Source organism: Betta splendens, chromosome 24 (assembly GCF_900634795.4).
Source record: "Betta splendens chromosome 24, fBetSpl5.4, whole genome shotgun sequence".
Lineage (NCBI taxonomy): Eukaryota > Metazoa > Chordata > Actinopteri > Anabantiformes > Osphronemidae > Betta > Betta splendens.
This window is the reverse complement of record NC_040901.2, coordinates 686,318-711,377: the sequence shown is the minus strand read 5'-3', so window position 1 is coordinate 711,377 and position 25,060 is coordinate 686,318. Positions and strand designations below refer to the sequence as shown.

General features: G+C 38.1%; 19 non-coding genes across 19 annotated transcripts; all 19 read right to left on the bottom strand.

The window, feature by feature from the left end:
• Positions 1 to 3,315: 3,315 nt before the first annotated feature.
• On the bottom strand, positions 3,316 to 3,407 carry trnar-ucu (transfer RNA arginine (anticodon UCU)). The gene is given in 2 exon segments: positions 3,316 to 3,351; positions 3,371 to 3,407. It is a non-coding gene; the product is annotated as a tRNA-Arg (tRNA).
• A 3,672-nt stretch (positions 3,408 to 7,079) lies between these two features.
• On the bottom strand, positions 7,080 to 7,171 carry trnar-ucu (transfer RNA arginine (anticodon UCU)). Its single transcript is given in 2 exon segments — positions 7,080 to 7,115; positions 7,135 to 7,171. It is a non-coding gene; the product is annotated as a tRNA-Arg (tRNA).
• Positions 7,172 to 9,612: 2,441 nt separating this feature from the next.
• Positions 9,613 to 9,704, bottom strand: trnar-ucu (transfer RNA arginine (anticodon UCU)). Its single transcript is given in 2 exon segments — positions 9,613 to 9,648; positions 9,668 to 9,704. It is a non-coding gene; the product is annotated as a tRNA-Arg (tRNA).
• Positions 9,705 to 11,058: 1,354 nt separating this feature from the next.
• Positions 11,059 to 11,151, bottom strand: trnar-ucu (transfer RNA arginine (anticodon UCU)). The gene is given in 2 exon segments: positions 11,059 to 11,094; positions 11,114 to 11,151. It is a non-coding gene; the product is annotated as a tRNA-Arg (tRNA).
• Positions 11,152 to 11,994: 843 nt separating this feature from the next.
• Positions 11,995 to 12,086, bottom strand: trnar-ucu (transfer RNA arginine (anticodon UCU)). Its single transcript is given in 2 exon segments — positions 11,995 to 12,030; positions 12,050 to 12,086. It is a non-coding gene; the product is annotated as a tRNA-Arg (tRNA).
• A 1,464-nt stretch (positions 12,087 to 13,550) lies between these two features.
• On the bottom strand, positions 13,551 to 13,642 carry trnar-ucu (transfer RNA arginine (anticodon UCU)). The gene is given in 2 exon segments: positions 13,551 to 13,586; positions 13,606 to 13,642. It is a non-coding gene; the product is annotated as a tRNA-Arg (tRNA).
• Positions 13,643 to 13,991: 349 nt separating this feature from the next.
• Positions 13,992 to 14,122, bottom strand: trnar-ucu (transfer RNA arginine (anticodon UCU)). The gene is made up of 2 exons: positions 14,086 to 14,122; positions 13,992 to 14,027 (listed from the first exon to the last, which is right to left on the bottom strand). It is a non-coding gene; the product is annotated as a tRNA-Arg (tRNA).
• A 607-nt stretch (positions 14,123 to 14,729) lies between these two features.
• On the bottom strand, positions 14,730 to 14,821 carry trnar-ucu (transfer RNA arginine (anticodon UCU)). The gene is given in 2 exon segments: positions 14,730 to 14,765; positions 14,785 to 14,821. It is a non-coding gene; the product is annotated as a tRNA-Arg (tRNA).
• Positions 14,822 to 15,305: 484 nt separating this feature from the next.
• On the bottom strand, positions 15,306 to 15,397 carry trnar-ucu (transfer RNA arginine (anticodon UCU)). The gene is given in 2 exon segments: positions 15,306 to 15,341; positions 15,361 to 15,397. It is a non-coding gene; the product is annotated as a tRNA-Arg (tRNA).
• Positions 15,398 to 15,611: 214 nt separating this feature from the next.
• Positions 15,612 to 15,703, bottom strand: trnar-ucu (transfer RNA arginine (anticodon UCU)). The gene is given in 2 exon segments: positions 15,612 to 15,647; positions 15,667 to 15,703. It is a non-coding gene; the product is annotated as a tRNA-Arg (tRNA).
• A 209-nt stretch (positions 15,704 to 15,912) lies between these two features.
• Positions 15,913 to 16,004, bottom strand: trnar-ucu (transfer RNA arginine (anticodon UCU)). The gene is given in 2 exon segments: positions 15,913 to 15,948; positions 15,968 to 16,004. It is a non-coding gene; the product is annotated as a tRNA-Arg (tRNA).
• Positions 16,005 to 16,515: 511 nt separating this feature from the next.
• trnar-ucu (transfer RNA arginine (anticodon UCU)) lies at positions 16,516 to 16,607 on the bottom strand. Its single transcript is given in 2 exon segments — positions 16,516 to 16,551; positions 16,571 to 16,607. It is a non-coding gene; the product is annotated as a tRNA-Arg (tRNA).
• A 209-nt stretch (positions 16,608 to 16,816) lies between these two features.
• trnar-ucu (transfer RNA arginine (anticodon UCU)) lies at positions 16,817 to 16,908 on the bottom strand. The gene is given in 2 exon segments: positions 16,817 to 16,852; positions 16,872 to 16,908. It is a non-coding gene; the product is annotated as a tRNA-Arg (tRNA).
• A 607-nt stretch (positions 16,909 to 17,515) lies between these two features.
• Positions 17,516 to 17,607, bottom strand: trnar-ucu (transfer RNA arginine (anticodon UCU)). The gene is given in 2 exon segments: positions 17,516 to 17,551; positions 17,571 to 17,607. It is a non-coding gene; the product is annotated as a tRNA-Arg (tRNA).
• Positions 17,608 to 17,816: 209 nt separating this feature from the next.
• trnar-ucu (transfer RNA arginine (anticodon UCU)) lies at positions 17,817 to 17,908 on the bottom strand. The gene is given in 2 exon segments: positions 17,817 to 17,852; positions 17,872 to 17,908. It is a non-coding gene; the product is annotated as a tRNA-Arg (tRNA).
• Positions 17,909 to 18,616: 708 nt separating this feature from the next.
• Positions 18,617 to 18,708, bottom strand: trnar-ucu (transfer RNA arginine (anticodon UCU)). Its single transcript is given in 2 exon segments — positions 18,617 to 18,652; positions 18,672 to 18,708. It is a non-coding gene; the product is annotated as a tRNA-Arg (tRNA).
• Positions 18,709 to 21,482: 2,774 nt separating this feature from the next.
• On the bottom strand, positions 21,483 to 21,574 carry trnar-ucu (transfer RNA arginine (anticodon UCU)). Its single transcript is given in 2 exon segments — positions 21,483 to 21,518; positions 21,538 to 21,574. It is a non-coding gene; the product is annotated as a tRNA-Arg (tRNA).
• A 1,534-nt stretch (positions 21,575 to 23,108) lies between these two features.
• On the bottom strand, positions 23,109 to 23,200 carry trnar-ucu (transfer RNA arginine (anticodon UCU)). The gene is given in 2 exon segments: positions 23,109 to 23,144; positions 23,164 to 23,200. It is a non-coding gene; the product is annotated as a tRNA-Arg (tRNA).
• A 1,701-nt stretch (positions 23,201 to 24,901) lies between these two features.
• trnar-ucu (transfer RNA arginine (anticodon UCU)) lies at positions 24,902 to 24,993 on the bottom strand. The gene is given in 2 exon segments: positions 24,902 to 24,937; positions 24,957 to 24,993. It is a non-coding gene; the product is annotated as a tRNA-Arg (tRNA).
• Positions 24,994 to 25,060: the final 67 nt, after the last annotated feature.

The following is a 25,060-nucleotide window of genomic DNA, read 5'->3' as shown; positions in this document are numbered from 1 at the left end:
CCGATGTCCTTCCAACAGGGGATTTATGCTGCGCTAAAGATGAAGTCCCCGATGTCATTCCACTTCTGCAGTGGAGCTTTGGTTACTGACACATGAGGAGTAGAACCCTGCACTTGGAAAAGCTCAAGTGCTTGCTCGCTGAGCTGAACTGCACACCCTGTCATGCCATTTTTGTCAGTGTACATGGCATTTAGAGTCACGCTCTGGGAGACACGAAAAAGCTGAGGAGAATAAAAACAAGAACGTGTTGCTGCTGTGGCGCTGTCTGTTTTAAACAACACAGAACAATTATAACTTTGCAGTGAACAGAAAATAAGTAAGCCATCAACAAGATGTTGCCCTTTATACTCCCCACGTTTGAGCACACAACAGTAACTTAATAGTAAAAACCTAATAGTAAAATAGGTCTGGTGTAAAATATGTGTGTTATAGGTAGAAATGAACAGTCAGATCTCAGTTACGCTGTAGTGCTTTGGAGGCTTCTAGTCAACCCTGCGCCACCTTGTGGTTAAAACGAGACTAGCGTCCTGATTTTTTTCAGCCGGCTGCAGGATTAAAAAATCTTCAGTCAGCGACGCACTCGCTTCAACGTGACGACGCGTCGGTACTGCAGTAAAAACGCTAGTCACTTTGAACCGCTACCACTGTATTTGGCGTGTCCTGGATGCATAATGACAACACACTATCCAGTCCGACACAGAGCCCTGACAAGTGACAATAATAAGGTGCATTTGTTCTAATGAATCAAAAAGCAAAGCCAACAAGCTACAGACTGCACCACACAACCATGTGCCACAGAGCCCTGACAACCTCTTGTTCAAAGATTATCGGGTGAAACGTACCTACTAAACGCCTTGAAGTTTAATTATCATAAAAGTGACATATTTGGTGTGTCCTGGATGCAAAATGACAACACACTATCCAGTCCGACACAGAAACCTGAGAAGCTCTGGTTCAAAGCTTACTGGGTGAATTGTCCTTACTAAATGCAATGAAGTTTAATTATTATAAAAGTGACGATAAATAGTGCATTTAATTTCTACTAATGAATTGAAAAACAAAGCTGACAAACCTCTGGTTTAAAGGTTAATGGGTGAAACATCCTTACTAAACACCAAAAAGTTAAATAGTTATAAAAGTGACAATAATAAAGTGCATTTGTTGTAATGAATCAAAAAGCAAAGCCAACAAGCTACAGAGTGCACCAGACAACCATGTGAAATAATGAAATGTCATTAGATTTCAAGATTAAGCATAAGTTAAACATTATTGTGATTTGAACCCACAACCTTTGAATTCCCTCAACTGAAGTAATCTAGAAGTCCAACACGCTATCCATTGCGCCACAGAGCCCTGATGACCTCTTGTTCAAAGCTTATCTGGTGAAACGTACCTACTAAACGCCTTGAAGTTTAATTATCATAAAAGTGACATATTTGGCGTGTCCTAAATGCATAATGACAACACACTATCCAGTCCGACACAGAGCCCTGAGAAGCTCTGGTTCAAAGCTTACTGGGTGAATTGTCCTTACTAAACGCCATGAAGTTTATTTTTTATAAATGTGACGATAAAAAGTGCATTTAATTTCTACTAATGAATTGAAAATCAAAGCTGACAAGCTACAGATTTCACCACACAACCCTGTAAACTACTGAATTGTCTTTAGATGTTAAGATAAACCTTTATTATGACAGAAAAATGACTCTGGTGGGACTAGGACCCACAACCTTTAAATGCTTTCAACTGAATTATTCTAGAAGTCCAACACACTATCCAGTTCGACACAGAGCCCTGACAACCTCTGGTTTAAAGTTTAATGGGTGAAACATCCTTACTAAATGCCGCACACTTGCATACCTCTTATTAGAAGCTTATCGAGTGAAACGTACCTACTAAAGGTCTTGAAGTTTAATTATCATAAAAGTGACATATTTGGCGTGTCCTGAATGCATAATGACAACACACTAGCCAGTCCGACACAGAGCCCCGACAACCTCTGGTTTAAAGGTTAATGGGTGAAATGTCCTTACTAAACGCCCTGAAGTTTACTTATTATAAAAGTGACAATAAAAAGTGCATTTAATTTCTACTAATGAATTTAAAAACAAAACTGACAAGCTACAGGTTTCACCACACAACCCTGTAAATGACTGAATTGTCTTTAGATGTTAAGATAAACCTTAATTATGACAGAAATATGTCTCTGGTGGGACTCGGACCCACAACCTTTAAATGCTTTCAACTGAATTAATCTAGAAGTCCAACACGCTATCCATTGCGCCACAGAGCCCTAAAGACCTCTTGTTCAAAGCTTATCGGGTGAAACGTACCTACTAAACGCCTTGAAGTTTAATTATCATAAAAGTGACATATTTGGCATGTCCTAAATGCATAATGACAACACACTATCCAGTCCGACACAGAGCCCTGAGAAGCTCTGGTTCAAAGCTTACTGGGTGAATTGTCCTTACTAAACGCAATAAAGGTTAAAAGTTTAAACGTACCTACTAAAGGTCTTGAAGTTTAATTATCATAAAAGTGACATATTTGGCGTGTCCTGAATGCATAATGACAACACACTATCCAGTCCGACACAGAGCCCTGTCAAGCTCTGGTTCAAAGCTTACTGGGTGAAATGTCCTTACTAAACGCCATGAAGTTTAATTATTATAAAAGTGACAATAAAAAGTACATTTCATTTCTCCTAATCAATTAAAAAACAAAGCTGACAAGCTACAGATTTCACCACACAACCCTGTAAACTACTGAATTGTCTTTAGATGTTAAGATAAACCTTTATTATGACAGAAAAATGACTCTGGTGGGACTAGGACCCACAACCTTTAAATGCTTTCAACTGAATTATTCTAGAAGTCCAACACACTATCCAGTTCGACACAGAGCCCTGACAACCTCTGGTTTAAAGTTTAATGGGTGAAACATCCTTACTAAATGCCGCACACTTGCATACCTCTTATTAGAAGCTTATCGAGTGAAACGTACCTACTAAAGGTCTTGAAGTTTAATTATCATAAAAGTGACATATTTGGCGTGTCCTGAATGCATAATGACAACACACTAGCCAGTCCGACACAGAGCCCCGACAACCTCTGGTTTAAAGGTTAATGGGTGAAATGTCCTTACTAAATGCCCTGAAGTTAACTTATTATAAAAGTGACAATAAAAAGTGCATTTAATTTCTACTAATGAATTTAAAAACAAAGCTGACAAGCTACAGGTTTCACCACACAACCCTGTAAATGACTGAATTGTCTTTAGATGTTAAGATAAACCTTAATTATGACAGAAATATGACTCTGGTGGGACTCGGACCCACAACCTTTAAATGCTTTCAACTGAATTAATCTAGAAGTCCAACACGCTATCCATTGCGCCACAGAGCCCTAAAGACCTCTTGTTCAAAGCTTATCGGGTGAAACGTACCTACTAAACGCCTTGAAGTTTAATTATCATAAAAGTGACATATTTGGCGTGTCCTAAATGCATAATGACAACACACTATCCAGTCCGACACAGAGCCCTGAGAAGCTCTGGTTCAAGGCTTACTGGGTGAATTGTCCTTACTAAACGCCATGAAGTTTATTTATTATAAAAGTGACGATAAAAAGTGCATTTAATTTCTACTAATGAATTGAAAATCAAAGCTGACAAGCTACAGATTTCACCACACAACCCTGTAAACTACTGAATTGTCTTTAGATGTTAAGATAAACCTTTATTATGACAGAAAAATGACTCTGGTGGGACTAGGACCCACAACCTTTAAATGCTTTCAACTGAATTATTCTAGAAGTCCAACACACTATCCAGTTCGACACAGAGCCCTGACAACCTCTGGTTTAAAGTTTAATGGGTGAAACATCCTTACTAAATGCCGCACACTTGCATACCTCTTATTAGAAGCTTATCGAGTGAAACGTACCTACTAAAGGTCTTAAAGTTCAATTATCATAAAAGTGACATATTTGGTCCTGAATGCATAATGACAACACACTAGCCAGTCTGACACAGAGCCCTGACAACCTCTGGTTTAAAGGTTAATGGGTGAAACATCCTTTCTAAACGCCACAAAGTTAAATATTTATAAAAGTGACAATAATAAAGTGCATTTGTTCTAATGAATGAAAAAGCAAAGCCAACAAGCTACAGACTGCACCACACAACCATGTGAAATAATGAAATGTCCTTAGATTTCAAGATAGAGAATAAGTTAGACATTATTATGACTGGTGGGACTCGAACCCACAACCTTTGAATTCCTTCAAGTGAAGTAATCTAGAAGTCCAACACGCTATCCATTTCGGCACAGAGCCCTGACAACCGCTTGTTCAAAGCTTATCGAGTCAAACGTAACTACTAAACGCCTTGAAGTTTAATTATCATAAAAGTGACATATTTGGCGTGTCCTGAATGCATGATGACAACACACTATCAAGTCCGACACAGAGCCCTGACAAGCTCTGGTTCAAGGCTTACTGGGTGAAATGTCCTTACTAAACGCAATAAAGGTTAAAAGTTTAAACGTACCTACTAAAGGTCTTGAAGTTTAATTATCATAAAAGTGACATATTTGGCGTGTCCTGAATGCATAATCACAACACACTATCCAGTCCGACACAGAGCCCTGACAAGCTCTGGTTAAAAGCTTACTGGGTGAAATATCCTTACTAAATGCAGTGAAGTTGAATTATTATAAAAGTGACAATAAAAAGTGCATTTCATTTCTCCTAATCAATTAAAAAACAAAGCTGACAAGCTACAGATTTCACCACACAACCCTGTAAACTATTGAATTGTCTTTAGATGTTACGATAAACCTTTATTATGACAGAAAAATGACTCTGGTGGGACTAGGACCCACAACCTTTAAATGCTTTCAACTGAATTATTCTAAAAGTCCAACACACTATCCAGTTCGACACAGAGCCCTGACAACCTCTGGTTTAAAGTTTAATGGGTGAAACATCCTTACTAAACGCCACACACTTGCATACCTCTTCTTAGAAGCTTATCGAGTGAAACGTACCTACTAAAGGTCTTGAAGTTCAATTATCATAAAAGTGACATATTTGGCGTGTCCTGAATGCATAATGACAACACACTAGCCAGTCCGACCCAGAGCCCCGACAACCTCTGGTTTAAAGGTTAATGGGTGAAACATCCTTACTAAACACCACAAAGTTAAATAATTATAAAAGTGACAATAATAAAGTGCATTTGTTGTAATGAATCAAAAAGCAAAGCCAACAAGCTACAGAGTGCACCAGACGACCATGTGAAATAATGAAATGTCATTAGATTTCAAGATTAAGCATGAGTTAAACATTATTGTGACTCTGGTGGGACTCGAACCCACAACCTTTGAATTCCTGACAAGCTACAGATTTCACCACACAACCCTGTAAACTACTGAATTGTCTTTAGATGTTAAGATAAACCTTTATTATGACAGAAAAATGACTCTGGTGGGACTAGGACCCACAACCTTTAAATGCTTTCAACTGAATTATTCTAGAAGTCCAACACACTATCCAGTTCGACACAGAGCCCTGACAACCTCTGGTTTAAAGTTTAATGGGTGAAACATCCTTACTAAATGCCGCACACTTGCATACCTCTTATTAGAAGCTTATCGAGTGAAACTTACCTACTAAAGGTCTTAAAGTTCAATTATCATAAAAGTGACATATTTGGTCCTGAATGCATAATGACAACACACTAGCCAGTCTGACACAGAGCCCTGACAACCTCTGGTTTAAAGGTTAATGGGTGAAACATCCTTTCTAAACGCCACAAAGTTAAATATTTATAAAAGTGACAATAATAAAGTGCATTTGTTCTAATGAATGAAAAGCAAAGCCAACAAGCTACAGACTGCACCACACAACCATGTGAAATAATGAAATGTCCTTAGATTTCAAGATAGAGAATAAGTTAGACATTATTATGACTGGTGGGACTCGAACCCACAACCTTTGAATTCCTTCAAGTGAAGTAATCTAGAAGTCCAACACGCTATCCATTTCGGCACAGAGCCCTGACAACCGCTTGTTCAAAGCTTATCGAGTCAAACGTAACTACTAAACGCCTTGAAGTTTAATTATCATAAAAGTGACATATTTGGCGTGTCCTGAATGCATGATGACAACACACTATCAAGTCCGACACAGAGCCCTGACAAGCTCTGGTTCAAGGCTTACTGGGTGAAATGTCCTTACTAAACGCAATAAAGGTTAAAAGTTTAAACGTACCTACTAAAGGTCTTGAAGTTTAATTATCATAAAAGTGACATATTTGGCGTGTCCTGAATGCATAATCACAACACACTATCCAGTCCGACACAGAGCCCTGACAAGCTCTGGTTCAAAGCTTACTGGGTGAAATATCCTTACTAAATGCAGTGAAGTTGAATTATTATAAAAGTGACAATAAAAAGTGCATTTCATTTCTCCTAATCAATTAAAAAACAAAGCTGACAAGCTACAGATTTCACCACACAACCCTGTAAACTATTGAATTGTCTTTAGATGTTACGATAAACCTTTATTATGACAGAAAAATGACTCTGGTGGGACTAGGACCCACAACCTTTAAATGCTTTCAACTGAATTATTCTAAAAGTCCAACACACTATCCAGTTCGACACAGAGCCCTGACAACCTCTGGTTTAAAGTTTAATGGGTGAAACATCCTTACTAAACGCCACACACTTGCATACCTCTTCTTAGAAGCTTATCGAGTGAAACGTACCTACTAAAGGTCTTGAAGTTCAATTATCATAAAAATGACATATTTGGCGTGTCCTGAATGCATAATGACAACACACTAGCCAGTCCGACACAGAGCCCCGACAACCTCTGGTTTAAAGGTTAATGGGTGAAACATCGTTACTAAACGCCACAAAGTTAAATAATTATAAAAGTGACAATAATAAAGTGCATTTGTTCCAATGAAACAAAAAGCAAAACCAACAAGTTACAGACTGCACCACACAACCATGTGAAATAATGAAATGTCCTTAGATTTCAAGATAAAGAATAAGTCACTCATTAATATGACTCTGGTGGGACTCGAACCCACAACCTTTGAATTCCTTCAACTGAAATAATCTAGAAGTCCAACACGCTATCCATTGCGCCACAGAGCCCTGACAACTGCTTGTTCAAAGCTTATCGGGTCAAATGTACCTACTAAACGCCTTGAAGTTTAATAATCATAAAAGTGACAATAAAAAGTGCATTTCATTTCTACTAATGAATTAAAAAACAAAGCTGACAAGCTACAGATTTCACCACACAACCCTGTAAACTACTGAAATATTTTTAAATGTTAACATAAACCTTTATTAAGAATTAAGAATTAAGAATGCCTTTATTAGTCCCACAGCGGGGAAATTCCCATCAGCAGCCAGGTTACCTGGCGCTAGTCCGACAGTGGAAGCAAATTGCAGTACAAACAGTAATAAAACGCACACACATACAGTATCACACAGTACAAGTGGAAACCTTGCTGGAATTTTTTCTTGGATTCATCAGGACAGATAGATAAGGTCGGAGAGCAGACAGTGAGACTGTAAGGAGGGGGGGGGGGGGGGTGTATCTGAATCAGTGTAGTGAAGTGTTGTTTATAGAAGTATGACCGAGGCCGACCAAGATGTTTACAGGTCAGTCCAACAGTTGTCCTTGAAGGGAGTCACAATAAGGGGAAGAGGATAGATAGAGGCACAGCTGGTGAGCTAGATTGGACCCGGGAAGGGAGGGGTGAGGGAGAAGGGACAGAGTAATACACAGCCAAATTTAATACATTTAACAATCCATGACTAATTTGTCTAGATCAATACTCCAATCGGTCAGAACTCAGGGCTTCTTCACCTCTTGTGGGACCATGGGTCACCCGTGACATCTCCTCAAGCCTGTCAGACAAGGCTGTCACCATATTCACCAAGTGTTCAGTCTGTCTGCAGATGTTATCCCTCAGTCTCTTGTCTTCCTCCGTACGGGCTGAGATCTTATTAGTCAGTCCTGTAATCCGGGCATCCGAACGGGCTGAGATGTTACAGATCAGTCCTTCAATCCGGGCAATCCTCTGGTGTAATTCCGTCAGCCGAGTAACCATGGCCCCCGTCGGCGTTTGCAGCTCCACAGCCGGTGGACACGCCAATGAGCCGGCCACAGATTTTCCAATCTTTCCAATCTTCCGATAAAGCAGGGCACCACCAAAGCCAATCATGAGTAGCCCAGTTATCAAAGTCCAAAATATGAATAGATCCTCTGCATCCTCGATGGACAGAGGCTCCAGACACAGGGGGCACCAGGAATCCCACGCGTCCCGCACGTAGCCGGAGGCAAAAGTCCCCAAGGGGCAGAGGGGTTCTCCCGGAGATTCTTTCCTTTGTGAAAACATTTTGTCCAATGCGCTGAGTGACCAGTTGATTAGCTCCATGTTCAAAAATGTTATTCCAGAATAGCAGATCAGGGTGCTCAGAAAAAGACAAGACAAGGACACTGCAAGCAAAAGCAGAGTGGGAGCAGAGAGAAAACACGTCTGCACTCCTCGAGAGGCGGAAGTAGATTTAGTAGATTATGACAGAAAAATGACTCTGGTGAGACTAGGACCCACAACCTTTAATGCTTTCAACTGAATTAATCTAGAAGTCCAACACACAATTCAGTTCGACACAGAGCCCTGACAACCTCTGGTTTAAAGTTTAATGGGTGAAACATCCTTACTAAACGCCACACACTTGCATACCTCTTATTAGAAGCTTATTGAGTGAAACATACCTACTTAAGGTCTTGAAGTTTAATTACCATAAAAGTGACATATTTGGCGTGTCCTGAATGCATAATGACAACACAATATCCAGTCCGACACAGAGCCCTGACAAGCTGTGGTTCAAAGCTTACTGGGTGAAATGTCCTTACTAAACGCCATGAAGTTTAATTATTATAAAAGTGACAATAAAAAGTGCATTTCATTTCTACTAATGAATTAAAAAACAAAGCTGACAAGCTACAGATTTCACCACACAACCCTGTAGACTACTGAATTGTCTTTAGATGTTAAGATAAACCTTTATTATGACAGAAAAAGTGACTCTGGTGGGACTAGGACCCACAACCTTTAAATGCTTTCAACTGAATTAATCTAGAAGTCCAACACACTATCCAGTTCGACACAGAGCCCTGACAACCTCTGGTTTAAAGTTTAATGGGTGAAACATCCTTACTAAATGCCGCACACTTGCATACCTCTTATTAGAAGCTTATCGAGTGAAACGTACCTACTAAAGGTCTTGAAGTTTAATTATCATAAAAGTGACATACTTGGCGTGTCCTGAATGCATAATGACAACACACTAGCCAGTCCGACACAGAGCCCCGACAACCTTTGGTTTAAAGGTTAATGGGCGAAACATCCTTACTAAATGCCATAAAGTTAAATAATTATAAAAGTTACAATAATAAGGTGCATTTGTTCTAATGAATCAAAAAGCAAAGCCAAAAAGCTACAGACTGCACCACCCAACCATGTGAAATAATGAAATGTCCTTAGATATCAAGATAAAGCATGAGTTAAACATTAATGTGACTCTGGTGGGACCCGAACCCACAACCTTTGAATTCCTTCAACTGAAGTAATCTAGAAGTCCAACACGCTATCCATTGTGCCACAGAGTCCTGACAACCTCTTGTTCAAAGCTTATGACGTGAAACGTACCTACTAAACGCCTTGAAGTTTAATTATCATAAAAGTGACATATTTGGCGCGTCCTGAATGCATAATGACAACACACTATCCAGTCCGACACAGAGCCCTGACAAGCTCTGGTTCAAAGCTTACTGGGTGAATTGTCCTTGCTAAACGCCATGGAGTTTACTTATTATAAAAGTGATAATAAAAAGTGCATTTAATTTCTACTAATGAATTGAAAAACAAAGCTGACAAGCTACAGATTTCACCACACAACCCTGTATAATACTGAATTGTCTTTAGATGTTAAGATAAACCTTAATTATGACAGAAATATGACTCTGATGGTGCTAGGACCCACAACCTTTAAATGCTTTCAACTGAATTAATCTAGAAGTCCAACACACTATCCAGTTCGACACAGAGCCCTGACAACCTCTGGTTTAAAGTTTATTGGGTGAAACATCCTTACTAAACGCCACACACTTGCATACCTCTTATTAGAAGCTTATCGAGTGAAACGTACCTACTAAAGGTCTTGAAGTTTAATTATCATAAAAGTGACATATTTGGCGTGTCCTGAATGCATAATGACAACACACTATCCAGTCCGACACAGAGCCCTGACAAGCTCTGGTTCAAAGCTTACTGGGTGAATTGTCCTTACTAAACGCCATGGAGTTAACTTATTATAAAAGTGATAATAAAAATTGCATTTAATTTCTACTAATGAATTGAAAAACAAAGCTGACAAGCTACAGATTTCACCACACAACCCTGTATACTACTGAATTGTCTTTAGATGTTAAGATAAACCTTAATTATGATAGAAATATGACTATGATGGTGCTAGGACCCACAACCTTTAAATGCTTTCAACTGAATTAATCTAGAAGTCCAACACACTATCCAGTTCGACACAGAGCCCTGACAACTTCTGGTTTAAAGTTTATTGGGTGAAACATCCTTACTAAACGCCACACACTTGCATACCTCTTATTAGAAGCTTATCGAGTGAAACGTACCTACTAAAGGTCTGGAAGTTTAATTATCATAAAAGTGACATGCATTCAGGACATTTGGCATGTCCGTAATGCATAATAACAACACACTATCCAGTCCGACACAGAGCCCTGACAACCTTTGGTTTAGAGGTTAATGGGCGAAACCTCCTAACTAAATGCCATAAAGTTAAATAATTATAAAAGTTACAATAATAAGGTGCATTTGTTCTAATGAATCAAAAAGCAAAGCCAAAAAGCTACAGACTGCACCACACAACCATGTGAAATAATGAAATGTCCTTAGATATCAAGATAAAGCAAAAGTTAAACATTAATGTGACTCTGGTGGGACTCGAACCCACAACCTTTGAATTCCTTCAACTGAAGTAATCTAGAAGTCCAACACGCTATCCATTGCGCCACAGAGGCCTGACGACCTCTTGTTCAAAGCTTATCAGGTGAAACGTACCTACTAAACGCCTTGAAGTTTAATTATCATAAGAGTGACATATTTGGCGTGTCCTAAATGCATAATGACAACACACTATCCAGTCCGACACAGAGCCCTGACAAGCTCTGGTTCAAAGCTTACTGGGTGAATTGTCCTTACTAAACGCAATGAAATTTAATTATTATAAAAGTGACGATAAAAAGTGCATTTAATTTCTACTAATGAATTGAAAAACAAAGCTGACAAGCTACAGATTTCACCACACAACCCTGTAAACTACTGAATTTTCTTTAGATGTTAAGATAAACCTTAATTATGACAGAAATTCGACTCTGGTGGGACTAGGACCCACAACCTTTAAATGCTTTCAACTGAATTAATCTAGAAATCCAACACACTATCCAGTTCGACACAGAGCCCTGACAACCTCTGGTTTAAAGTTTAATGGGTGAAACATCCTTACTAAATGCCGCACACTTGCATACCTCTTATTAGAAGCTTATCGAGTGAAACGTACCTACTAAAGGTCTTGAAGTTTAATTATCATAAAAGTGACATATTTGGCGTGTCCTGAATGCATAATGACAACACACTAGTTAGTCTGACAGAGAGCCCCGACAACCTCTGGTTTAAAGGTTAATGGGTGAAACATCCTTACTAAACGCCACAAAGTTAAATAATTATAAAAGTGACAATTATAAAGTGCATTTGTTCTAATGAATCAAAAAGCAAAACCAACAAGTTACAGACTGCACCACACAACCATGTGAAATAATTAAATGTCCTTAGATTTCAAGATAGAGAAAAAGTTACACATTAATATGACTCTGGTGGGACTCAAACCCACAACCTTTGAATTCCTTCAAGTGAAGTAATCTAGAAGTCCAACACGCTATCCATTGCGCCACAGAGCCCTGACAACCGCTTGTTCAAAGCTTATCGAGTCAAACGTACCTACTAAACGCCTTGAAGTTTAATTATCATAAAAGTGACATATTTGGCGTGTCCTGAATGCATAATGACAACACACTATCCAGTCCGACACAGAGCCCTGACAAGCTCTGGATTAAAGCTTACTGGGTGAAATGTCCTTACTAAACGCAATAAAGGTTTAAAGTTTAAACGTACCTACTAAAGGTCTTGAAGTTTAATTATCATAAAAATGACATATTTGGCGTCTCCTGAATGCATAATGACAACACACTATCCAGTCCGACACAGAGCCCTGACAACCTTTGGTTTAAAGGTTAATGGGCGAAACATCCTTACTAAATGCCATAAAGTTAAATAATTATAAAGTTACAATAATAAGGTGCATTTGTTCTAATGAATCAAAAAGCAAAGCCAAAAAGCTACAGACTGCACCACACAAACATGTGAAATAATGAAATGTCCTTAGATATCAAGATAAAGCATAAGTTAAACGTTAATGTGACTCTGGTGGGACTCAAACCCACAACCTTTGAATTACTTCAACTGAAGTAATCTACATGTCCAACACGCTATCCATTGCGCCACAGAGCCCTGACAACCTCTTGTTCAAAGCTTATCAGGTGAAACGTACCTACTAAACGCCTTGAAGTTTAATTATCATAAAAGTGACATATTTGGCGTGTCCTGAATGCATAATGACAACACACTATCCAGTCCGACACAGAGCCCTGACAAGCTCTGGTTCAAAGCTTACTGGGTGAATTGTCCTTACTAAACGCCATGGAGTTTACTTATTATAAAAGTGACAATAAAAAGTGCATTTAATTTCTTCTAATGAATTGAAAAACAAAGCTGACAAGCTACAGATTTCACCACACAACCCTGTATACTACTGAATTTTCTTTAGATGTTAAGATAAACCTTAATTATGACAGAAATATGACTCTGATGGTGCTAGGACCCACAACCTTTAAATGCTTTCAACTGAATTAATCTAGAAGTCCAACACACTATCCAGTTCGACACAGAGCCCTGGCAACCTCTGGTTTAAAGTTTATTGGGTGAAACATCCTTACTAAACGCCACACACTTGCATACCTCTTATTAGAAGCTTATCGAGTGAAACGTACCTACTAAAGGTCTTGAAGTTTAATTATCATAAAAGTGACATGCATTCAGGACATTTGGCATGTCCGTAATGCATAATGACAACACACTATCCAGTCCGACACAGAGCCCTGACAACCTTTGGTTTAGAGGTTAATGGGCGAAAGATCCTAACTAAATGCCATAATGTTAAATAATTATAAAAGTTACAATAATAAGGTGCATTGTTCTAATGAATCAAAAAGCAAAGCCAAAAAGCTACATACTGCACCACACAACCTTGTGAAATAATGAAATGTCCTTAGATCTCAAGATAAAGCATAAGTTACACATTAATGTGACTCTGGTGGGACTCGAATCCACAACCTTTGAATTCCTTCAACTGAAGTAATCTAGAAGTCCAAAACGCTATCCATTGCGCCACAGAGCCCTGACGACCTCTTGTGCAAAGCTTATCAGGTGAAACGTACCTACTAAACAACTTGAAGTTTAATTATCATAAAAGTGACATATTTGGCATGTCCTAAATGCATAATGACAACACACTATCCAGTCCGACACAGAGCCCTGACAAGCTCTGGTTCAAAGCTTACTGGGTGAATTGTCCTTACTAAACGCAATGAAGTTTAATTATTATAAAAGTGACGATAAAAAGTGCATTTAATTTCTACTAATGAATTGAAAAACAAAGCTGACAAGCTACAGATTTCACCACACAACCCTGTAAACTACTGAATTGTCTTTAGATGTTAAAATAAACCTTAATTATGACAGAAATATGACTCCGGTGGGACTCGAACCCACAACCTTTGAATTTCTTCAACTGAAGTAATCTAGAAGTCCAACCTTTGAATTTCTTCAACTGAAGTAATCTAGAAGTCCAACGCGCTATCCATTGCTCCACAGAGCCCTGACAACCACTTGTTCAAAGCTTATCGGGTGAAACGTACCTACTAAACGCCTTGAAGTTTAATTATCATAAAAGTGACAATAAAAAGTGCATTTCATTTCTACTAATGAATTAAAAAACAAAGCTGACAAGCTACAGATTTCACCACACAACCCTGTAAACTACTGAATTGTCTTTAGATGTTAAGATAAACCTTAATTATGACAGAAATATGACTCTGGTGGGACTAGGACCCACAACCTTTAAATGCTTTCAACTGAATTAATCTAGAAGTCCAACACACTATCCAGTTCGACACGTACCTACTAAAGGTCTTGAAGTTTAATTATCATAAAAGTGACATATTTGGCGTGTCCTGAATGCATAATGACAACACACTAGCCAGTCCGACACAGAGCCCCGACAACCTCTGGTTTAAAGGTTAATGGGTGAAACATCCTTACTAAACGCCACAAAGTTAAATATTTATAAAAGTGAATATAATAAAGTGCATTTGTTCTAATGAATCAAAAAGCAAAACCAACAAGTTACAGACTGCACCACAAAACCATGTGAAATAATGAAATGTCCTTAGATTCCAAGATAGAGAATAAGTTAAACATTAATATGACTCTGGTGGGACTCAAACCCACAACCTTTGAATTCCTTCAACTGAAGTAATCTAGAAGTCCAACGCGCTATCCATTGCGCCACAGAGCCAGGACAACCACTTGTTCAAAGCTTATCGGGTGAAACGTACCTACTAAACGCCTTGAAGTTTAATTATCATAAATGTGACAATAAAAAGTGCATTTCATTCCTACTAATTAATTAAAAAACAAAGCTGACAAGCTACAGATTTCACCACACAACCCTGTAAACTACTGAATTGTCTTTAGATGTTAAGATAAACCTTTATTATGACAGAAAAATGACTCTGGTGGCACTAGGACCCACAACCTTTAATGCTTTCAACTGAATTAATCTAGAAGTCCAACACACTATTCAGTTCGACACAGAGCCCTGACAACCTCTGGTTTAAAGTTTAATGAGTGAAACATCCTTACTAAACGCCACAAAGTTAAATAATTATAAAAGTGACAATAATAAAGTGCATTTGTTCTAATGAATCAAAAAGCAAAGCCAACAAGTTACAGGCTGCACCAAACAACCATGTGAAATAATGAAATGTTAGACATTAATATGACTCTGGTGGGACTCGAACCCACAACCTTTGAATTCCTTCAACTGAAGTAATCTAGAAGTCCAACACGCTATCCATTGCGCCACAGAGCCAGGGCAAACACTTGTTCAAAGCTTATCGGGTGAAACGTACCTACTAAACGCCTTGAAGTTTAATTATCATAAATGTGACAATAAAAAGTGCATTTCATTTCTACTAATGAATTAAAAAACAAAGCTGACAAGCTACAGATTTCACCACACAACCCTGTAAACTACTGAATTGTCCAAACAACCATGTGAAATAATGAAATGTTAGACATTAATATGACTCAGGTGGGACTCGAACCCACAACCTTTGAATTCCTTCAACTGAAGTAATCTAGAAGTCCAACACGCTATCCATTGCGCCACAGAGCCCTGACGACCTCTTGTTCAAAGCTTATCAGGTGAAACGTACCTACTAAACGCCTTGAAGTTTAATTATCATAAAAGTGACAAATTTGGCGTGTCCTGAATGCATAATGACAACACACTATCCAGTCCGACACAGAGCCCTGACAAGCTTTGGTTCAAAGCTTACTGGGTGAAATGTCCTTTCAAGATAGAGAATAAGTTAGACATTAAAATGACTCTGGTGGGACTCGAACCCACAACCTTTGAATTCCTTCAACTGAAGTAATCTAGAAGTCCAACGCGCTATCCATTGCGCCACAGAGCCAGGACAACCACTTGTTCAAAGCTTATCGGGTGAAACGTACCTACTAAACGCCTTGAAGTTTAATTATCCTAAATGTGACAATAAAAAGTGCATTTCATTTCTACTAATGAATTAAAAAACAAAGCTGACAAGCTACAGATTTCACCACACAACCCTGTAAACTACTGAATTGTGTTTAGATGTTAAGATAAACCTTTATTATGAGAGAAAAATGACTCTGGTGGGACTAGGACCCACAACCTTTAATGCTTTCAACTGAATTAATCTAGAAGTCCAACACACTATTCAGTTCGACACAGAGCCCTGACAACCTCTGGTTTAAAGTTTAATGGGTGAAACATCCTTACTAAACGCCACAAAGTTAAATAATTATAAAAGTGACAATAATAAAGTGCATTTGTTCTAATGAATCAAAAAGCAAAGCCAACAAGTTACAGGCTGCACCAAACAACCATGTGAAATAATGAAATGTCATTAGATTTCAAGATAGAGAATAAGTTAGACATTAATATGACTCCGGTGGGACTCGAACCCACAACCTTTGAATTTCTTCAACTGAAGTAATCTAGAAGTCCAACGCGCTATCCATTGCTCCACAGAGCCCTGACAACCTCTTGTTCAAAGCTTATCAGGTGAAACGTACCTACTAAACGCCTTGAAGTTTAATTATCATAAAAGTGACAAATTTGGCGTGTCCTGAATGCATAATGACAACACACTATCCAGTCCGACACAGAGCCCTGACAAGCTTTGGTTCAAAGCTTACTGGGTGAAATGTCCTTTCAAGATAGAGAATAAGTTAGACATTAAAATGACTCTGGTGGGACTCGAACCCACAACCTTTGAATTCCTTCAACTGAAGTAATCTAGAAGTCCAACGCGCTATCCATTGCGCCACAGAGCCCTGGCAACCACTTCTTCAAAGCTTATCGGGTGAAACGTACCTACTAAACGCCTTGAAGTTTAATTATCATGAAAGTGACAATAAAAAGTGCATTTCATTTCTATTAATGAATTAAAAAACAAAGCTGACAAGCTACAGATTTCACCACACAACCCTGTAAACTACTGAATTGTCTTTAGATGTTAGGATAAACCTTAATTATGACAGAAATATGACTCTGGTGGGACTAGGACCCACAACCTTTAAATGCTTTCAACTGAATTAATCTAGAAGTCCAACACACTATCCAGTTCGACACGTACCTACTAAAGGTCTTGAAGTTTAATTATCATAAAAGTGACATATTTGGCGTGTCCTGAATGCATAATGACAACACACTAGCCAGTCCGACACAGAGCCCCGACAACCTCTGGTTTAAAGGTTAATGGGTGAAACATCCTTACTAAACGCCACAAAGTTAAATATTTATAAAAGTGAATATAATAAAGTGCATTTGTTCTAATGAATCAAAAAGCAAAACCAACAAGTTACAGACTGCACCACAAAACCATGTGAAATAATGAAATGTCCTTAGATTCCAAGATAGAGAATAAGTTAGACATTAATATGACTCTGGTTGGACTCGAACCCACAACCTTTGAATTCCTTCAACTGAAGTAATCTAGAAGTTCAACACGCTATCCATTGCGCCACAGAGCCCTGACGACCTCTTGTTCAAAGCTTATCAGGTGAAACGTACCTACTAAACGCCTTGAAGTTTAATTATCATAAAAGTGACAAATTTGGCGTGTCCTGAATGCATAATGACAACACACTATCCAGTCCGACACAGAGCCCTGACAAGCTTTGGTTCAAAGCTTACTGGGTGAAATGTCCTTTCAAGATAGAGAATAAGTTAGACATTAAAATGACTCTGGTGGGACTCGAACCCACAACCTTTGAATTCCTTCAACTGAAGTAATCTAGAAGTCCAACGCGCTATCCATTGCGCCACAGAGCCAGGACAACCACTTGTTCAAAGCTTATCGGGTGAAACGTACCTACTAAACGCCTTGAAGTTTAATTATCATAAATGTGACAATAAAAAGTGCATTTCATTTCTACTAATGAATTAAAAAACAAAGCTGACAAGCTACAGATTTCACCACACAACCCTGTAAACTACTGAATTGTCTTTAGATGTTAAGATAAACCTTTATTATGACAGAAAAATTACTCTGGTGGGACTAGGACCCACAACCTTTAATGCTTTCAACTGAATTAATCTAGAAGTCCAACACACTATTCAGTTCGACACAGAGCCCTGACAACCTCTGGTTTAAAGTTATTGGGGATGAAAACATCCTTACTAAACGCCACACACTTGCATACCTCTTATTAGAAGCTTATCAGGTGAAACGTACCTACTAAACGCCTTGAAGTTTAATTATCATAAAAGTGACATATTTGGCGTGTCCTGAATGCATAATGACAACAGACTATCCAGTCCGACACAGAGCCCTGACAACCTTTGGTTTAAAGGTTAATGGGCGAAACATCCTTACTAAATGCCATAAAGTTAAATAATTATAAAAGTTACAATAATAAGGTGCATTTGTTCTAATGAATCAAAAAGCAAAGCCAAAAAGCTACAGACTGCACCACCCAACCATGTGAAATAATGAAATGTCCTTAGATATCAAGATAAAGCATGAGTTAAACATTAATGTGACTCTGGTGGGACCCGAACCCACAACCTTTGAATTCCTTCAACTGAAGTAATCTAGAAGTCCAACACGCTATCCATTGTGCCACAGAGCCCTGACAACCTCTTGTTCAAAGCTTATCACGTGAAACGTACCTACTAAACGCCTTGAAGTTTAATTATCATAAAAGTGACATATTTGGCGTGTCCTGAATGCATAATGACAACACACTATCCAGTCCAACACAGAGCCCTGACAAGCTCTGGTTCAAAGCTTACTGGGTGAATTGTCCTTGCTAAACGCCATGGAGTTTACTTATTATAAAAGTGATAATAAAAGTGCATTTTAATTTCTACTAATGAATTGAAAAACAAAGCTGACAAGCTACAGATTTCACCACACAACCCTGTATAATACTGAATTGTCTTTAGATGTTAAGATAAACCTTAATTATGACAGAAATATGACTCTGATGGTGCTAGGACCGACAACCTTTAAATGCTTTCAACTGAATTAATCTAGAAGTCCAACACACTATCCAGTTCGACACAGAGCCCTGACAACCTCTGGTTTAAAGTTTATTGGGTGAAACATCCTTACTAAACGCCACACACTTGCATACCTCTTATTAGAAGCTTATCGAGTGAAACGTACCTACTAAAGGTCTTGAAGTTTAATTATCATAAAAGTGACATATTTGGCGTGTCCTGAATGCATAATGACAACACACTAGTTAGTCTGACAGAGAGCCCCCACAACCTCTGGTTTAAAGGTTAATGGGTGAAAACATCCTTACTAAACGCCACAAAGTTAAATAATTATAAAAGTGACAATTATAAAGTGCATTTGTTCTAATGAATCAAAAAGCAAAACCAACAAGTTACAGACTGCACCACACAACCATGTGAAATAATTAAATGTCCTTAGATTTCAAGATAGAGAAAAAGTTACACATTAATATGACTCTGGTGGGACTCACACCCACAACCTTTGAATTCCTTCAAGTGAAGTAATCTAGAAGTCCAACACGCTATCCATTGCGCCACAGAGCCCTGACAACCGCTTGTTCAAAGCTTATCGAGTCAAACGTACCTACTAAACGCCTTGAAGTTTAATTATCATAAAAGTGACATATTTGGCGTGTCCTGAATGCATAATGACAACACACTATCCAGTCCGACACAGAGCCCTGACAAGCTCTGGATCAAAGCTTACTGGGTGAAATGTCCTTACTAAACGCAATAAAGGTTTAAAGTTTAAACGTACCTACTAAAGGTCTTGAAGTTTAATTATCATAAAAATGACATATTTGGCGTCTCCTGAATGCATAATGACAACACACTATCCAGTCCGACACAGAGCCCTGACAACCATTGGTTTAAAGGTTAATGGGCGAAAACATCCTTACTAAATGCCATAAAGTTAAATAATTATAAAAGTTACAATAATAAGGTGCATTTGTTCTAATGAATCAAAAGCAAAGCCAAAAAGCTACAGACTGCACCACACAAACATGTGAAATAATGAAATGTCCTTAGATATCAAGATAAAGCATAAGTTAAACATTATCAGGTGAAACGTACCTACTAAACAACTTGAAGTTTAATTATCATAAAAGTGACATATTTGGCATGTCCTAAATGCATAATGACAACACACTATCCAGTCCGACACAGAGCCCTGACAAGCTCTGGTTCAAAAGTCTTACTGGGTGAATTGTCCTTACTAAACGCAATGAAGTTTAATTATTATAAAAGTGACGATAAAAAGTGCATTTAATTTCTACTAATGAATTAAAAAACAAAGCTGACAAGCTACAGATTTCACCACACAACCCTGTAAACTACTGAATTGTCTTTAGATGTTAAGATAAACCTTTATTATGACAGAAATATGACTCTGGTGGGACTAGGACCCACAACCTTTAAATGCTTTCAACTGAATTAATCTAGAAGTCCAACACACTATCCAGTTCGACACAGAGCCCTGACAACCTCTGGTTTAAAGTTTAGAGGGTGAAACATCCTTACTAAATGCCGCACACTTGCATACCTCTTATTAGAAGCTTATCGAGTGAAACGTACCTACTAAAGGTCTTGAAGTTTAATTATCATAAAAGTGACATATTTGGCATGTCCTAAATGCATAATGACAACACACTATCCAGTCCGACACAGAGCCCTGACAAGCTCTGGTTCAAAGCTTACTGGGTGAATTGTCCTTACTAAACGCAATGAAGTTTAATTATTATAAAAGTGACGATAAAAAGTGCATTTAATTTCTACTAATGAATTAAAAAAACAAAGCTGACAAGCTACAGATTTCACCACACAACCCTGTAAACTACTGAATTGTCTTTAGATGTTAAGATAAACCTTTATTATGACAGAAATATGACTCTGGTGGGACTAGGACCCACAACCTTTAAATGCTTTCAACTGAATTAATCTAGAAGTCCAACACACTATCCAGTTCGACACAGAGCCCTGACAACCTCTGGTTTAAAGTTTAGAGGGTGAAACATCCTTACTAAATGCCGCACACTTGCATACCTCTTATTAGAAGCTTATCGAGTGAAACGTACCTACTAAAGGTCTTGAAGTTAATTATCATAAAAGTGACATATTTGGCATGTCCTGAATGCATAATGACAACACACTAGCCAGTCTGACACAGAGCCCCGACAACCTCTGGTTTAAAGGTTAATGGGTGAAACATCCTTACTAAACGCCACAAAGGTAAATAATTATAAAAGTGACAATAATAAAGTGCATTTGTTCTAATGAATCAAAAAGCAAAGCCAAAAAGGCTACATACTGCACCACACAACCTTGTGAAATAATGAAATGTCCTTAGATCTCAAGATAAAGCATAAGTTACACCTTAATGTGACTCTGGTGGGACTCGAACCCACAACCTTTGAATTCCTTCAACTGAAGTAATCTAGAAGTCCAAAACGCTATCCATTGCGCCACAGAGCCTGACGACCTCTTGTTCAAAGCTTATCAGGTGAAACGTACCTACTAAACGCCTTGAAGTTTAATTATCATAAAAGTGACATATTTGGCGTGTCCTAATGCATAATGACAACACACTATCCAGTCCGACACAGAGGCCCTGACAAGCTCTGGTTCAAAGCTGACTGGTGTGAATTGTCCTTACTAAACGAAATGAAGTTTAATTATTATAAAAGTGACGATAAAAAGTGCATTTAATTTCTACTAATGAATTGAAAAACAAAGCTGACAAGCTACAGATTTAAAGTTTAAACGTACCTACTAAAGGTCTTGAAGTTTAATTATCATAAAAATGACATATTTGGCGTCTCCTGAATGCATAATGACAACACACTATCCAGTCCGACACAGAGCCCTGACAACCTTTGGTTTAAAGGTTAATGGGCGAAACATCCTTACTAAATGCCATAAAGTTAAATAATTATAAAAGTTACAATAATAAGGTGCATTTGTTCTAATGAATCAAAAAGCAAAGCCAAAAAGCTACAGACTGCACCACACAAACATGTGAAATAATGAAATGTCCTTAGATATCAAGATAAAGCATAAGTTAAACATTAATGTGACTCTGGTGGGACTCAAACCCACAACCTTTGAATTCCTTCAACTGAAGTAATCTACATGTCCAACACGCTATCCATTGCGCCACAGAGCCAGGACAACCTCTTGTTCAAAGCTTATCAGGTGAAACGTACCTACTAAACGCCTTGAAGTTTAATTATCATAAAAGTGACATATTTGGCGTGTCCTAAATGCATAATGACAACACACTATCCAGTCCGACAGAGAGCCCTGAGAAGCTCTGGTTCAAAGCTTACTGGATGAATTGTCCTTACTAAACGCAATGAAGTTTAATTATTATAAAAGTGACGATAAAAGTGCATTTAATTTCTACTAATGAATTAAAAAACAAAGCTGACAAGCTACAGATTTCACCACACAACCCTGTAAACTACTGAATTGTCTTTAGATGTTAAGATAAACCTTAATTATGACAGAAATATGACTCTGGTGGGACTAGGACCCACAACCTTTAAATGCTTTCAACTGAATTAATCTAGAAGTCCAACACACTATCCAGTTCGACACAGAGCCCTGACAACCTCTGGTTTAAAGTTTAATGGGTGAAACATCCTTACTAAATGCCGCACACTTGCATACCTCTTATTAGAAGCTTATCGAGTGAAACGTACCTACTTAAGGTCTTGAAGTTTAATTATCATAAAAATGACATATTTGGCGTGTCCTGAATGCATAATGACAACACACTAGCCAGTCCGACCCAGAGCCCCGACAACCTCTGGTTTAAAGGTTAATGGGTGAAACATCCTTACTAAACACCACAAAGTTAAATAATTATAAAAGTGACAATAATAAAGTGCATTTGTTGTAATGAATCAAAAAGCAAAGCCAACAAGCTACAGAGTGCACCAGACAACCATGTGAAATAATGAAATGTCATTAGATTTCAAGATTAAGCATGAGTTAAACATTATTGTGACTCTGGTGGGACTCGAACCCACAACCTTTGAATTCCTTCAACTGAAGTAATCCAGAAATCCAACACGCTATCCATTGCGCCACAGGGCCCTGACAACCTCTTATTCAAAGTTTATCAGGTGAAACGTACCTACTAAACGCCTTGAAGTTGAATTATCATAAAAGTGACATATTTGGCGTGTCCTAAATGCATAATGACAACACACTATCCAGTCCGACACAGAGCCCTGAGAAGCTCTGGTTCAAAGCTTACTGGGTGAATTGTCCTTACTAAACGCCATGAAGTTTAATTATTATAAAAGTGACAATAAAAAGTGCATTTAATTTCTACTAATGAATTGAAAATCAAAGCTGACATGCTACAGATTTCACCACACAACCCTGTAAACTACTGAATTGTCTTTAGATGTTAAGATAAACCTTAATTATGACAGAAATATGACTCTGGTGGGACTAGGACCCACAACCTTTAAATGCTTTCAACTTAATTAATCTAGAAGTCCAACACACTATCCAGTTCGACACAGAGCCCTGACAACCTCTGGTTTAAAGTTTAATGGGTGAAACATCCTTACTAAATGCCGCACACTTGCATACCTCTTATTAGAAGCTTATCGAGTGAAACGTACCTACTTAAGGTTCTTGAAGTTTAATTATCATAAAAATGACATATTTGGCGTGTCCTGAATGCATAACGCCACAAAGTTAAATAATTATAAAAGTGACAATTATAAAGTGCATTTGTTCTAATGAATCAAAAAGCAAAACCAACAAGTTACAGACTGCACCACACAACCATGTGAAATAATTAAATGTCCTTAGATTTCAAGATAGAGAAAAAGTTACACATTAATATGACTCTGGTGGGACTCGAACCACAACCTTTGAATTCCTTCAACTGAAGTAATCTAGAAATCCAACACGCTATCCATTGCGCCACAGGGCCCTGACAACCTCTTATTCAAAGTTTATCAGGTGAAACGTACCTACTAAACGCCTTGAAGTTGAATTATCATAAAAGTGACATATTTGGCGTGTCCTAAATGCATAATGACAACACACTATCCAGTCCGACACAGAGCCCTGAGAAGCTCTGGTTCAAAGCTTACTGGGTGAATTGTCCTTACTAAACGCCCTGAAGTTTAATTATTATAAAAGTGACAATAAAAAGTGCATTTAATTTCTACTAATGAATTGAAAATCAAAGCTGGACATGCTACAGATTTCACCACACAACCCTGTAAACTACTGAATTGTCTTTAGATGTTAAGATAAACCTTAATTATGACAGAAATATGACTCTGGTGGGACTAGGACCCACAACCTTTAAATGCTTTCAACTGAATTAATCTAGAAGTCCAACACACTATCCAGTTCGACACAGAGCCCTGACAACCTCTGGTTTAAAGTTTAATGGGTGAAACATCCTTACTAAATGCCGCACACTTGCATACCTCTTATTAGAAGCTTATCGAGTGAAACGTACCTACTTAAGGTCTTGAAGTTTAATTATCATAAAAATGACATATTTGGCGTGTCCTGAATGCATAATGACAACACACTAGCCAGTCCGACACAGAGCCCCGACAACCTCTGGTTTAAAGGTAATGGGTGAAACATCGTTACTAAACGCCACAAAGTTAAATAATTATAAAAGTGACAATAATAAAGTGCATTTGTTCCAATGAAACAAAAAGCAAAAACCAACAAGTTACAGACTGCACCACACAACCATGTGAAATAATGAAATGTCCTTAGATTTCAAGATAAAGAATAAGTTACTCATTAATATGACTCTGGTGGGACTCGAACCCACAACCTTTGAATTCCTTCAACTGAAATAATCTAGAAGTCCAACACGCTATCCATTGCGCCACAGAGCCCTGACAACTGCTTGTTCAAAGCTTATCGGGTCAAATGTACCTACTAAACGCCTTGAAGTTTAATAAT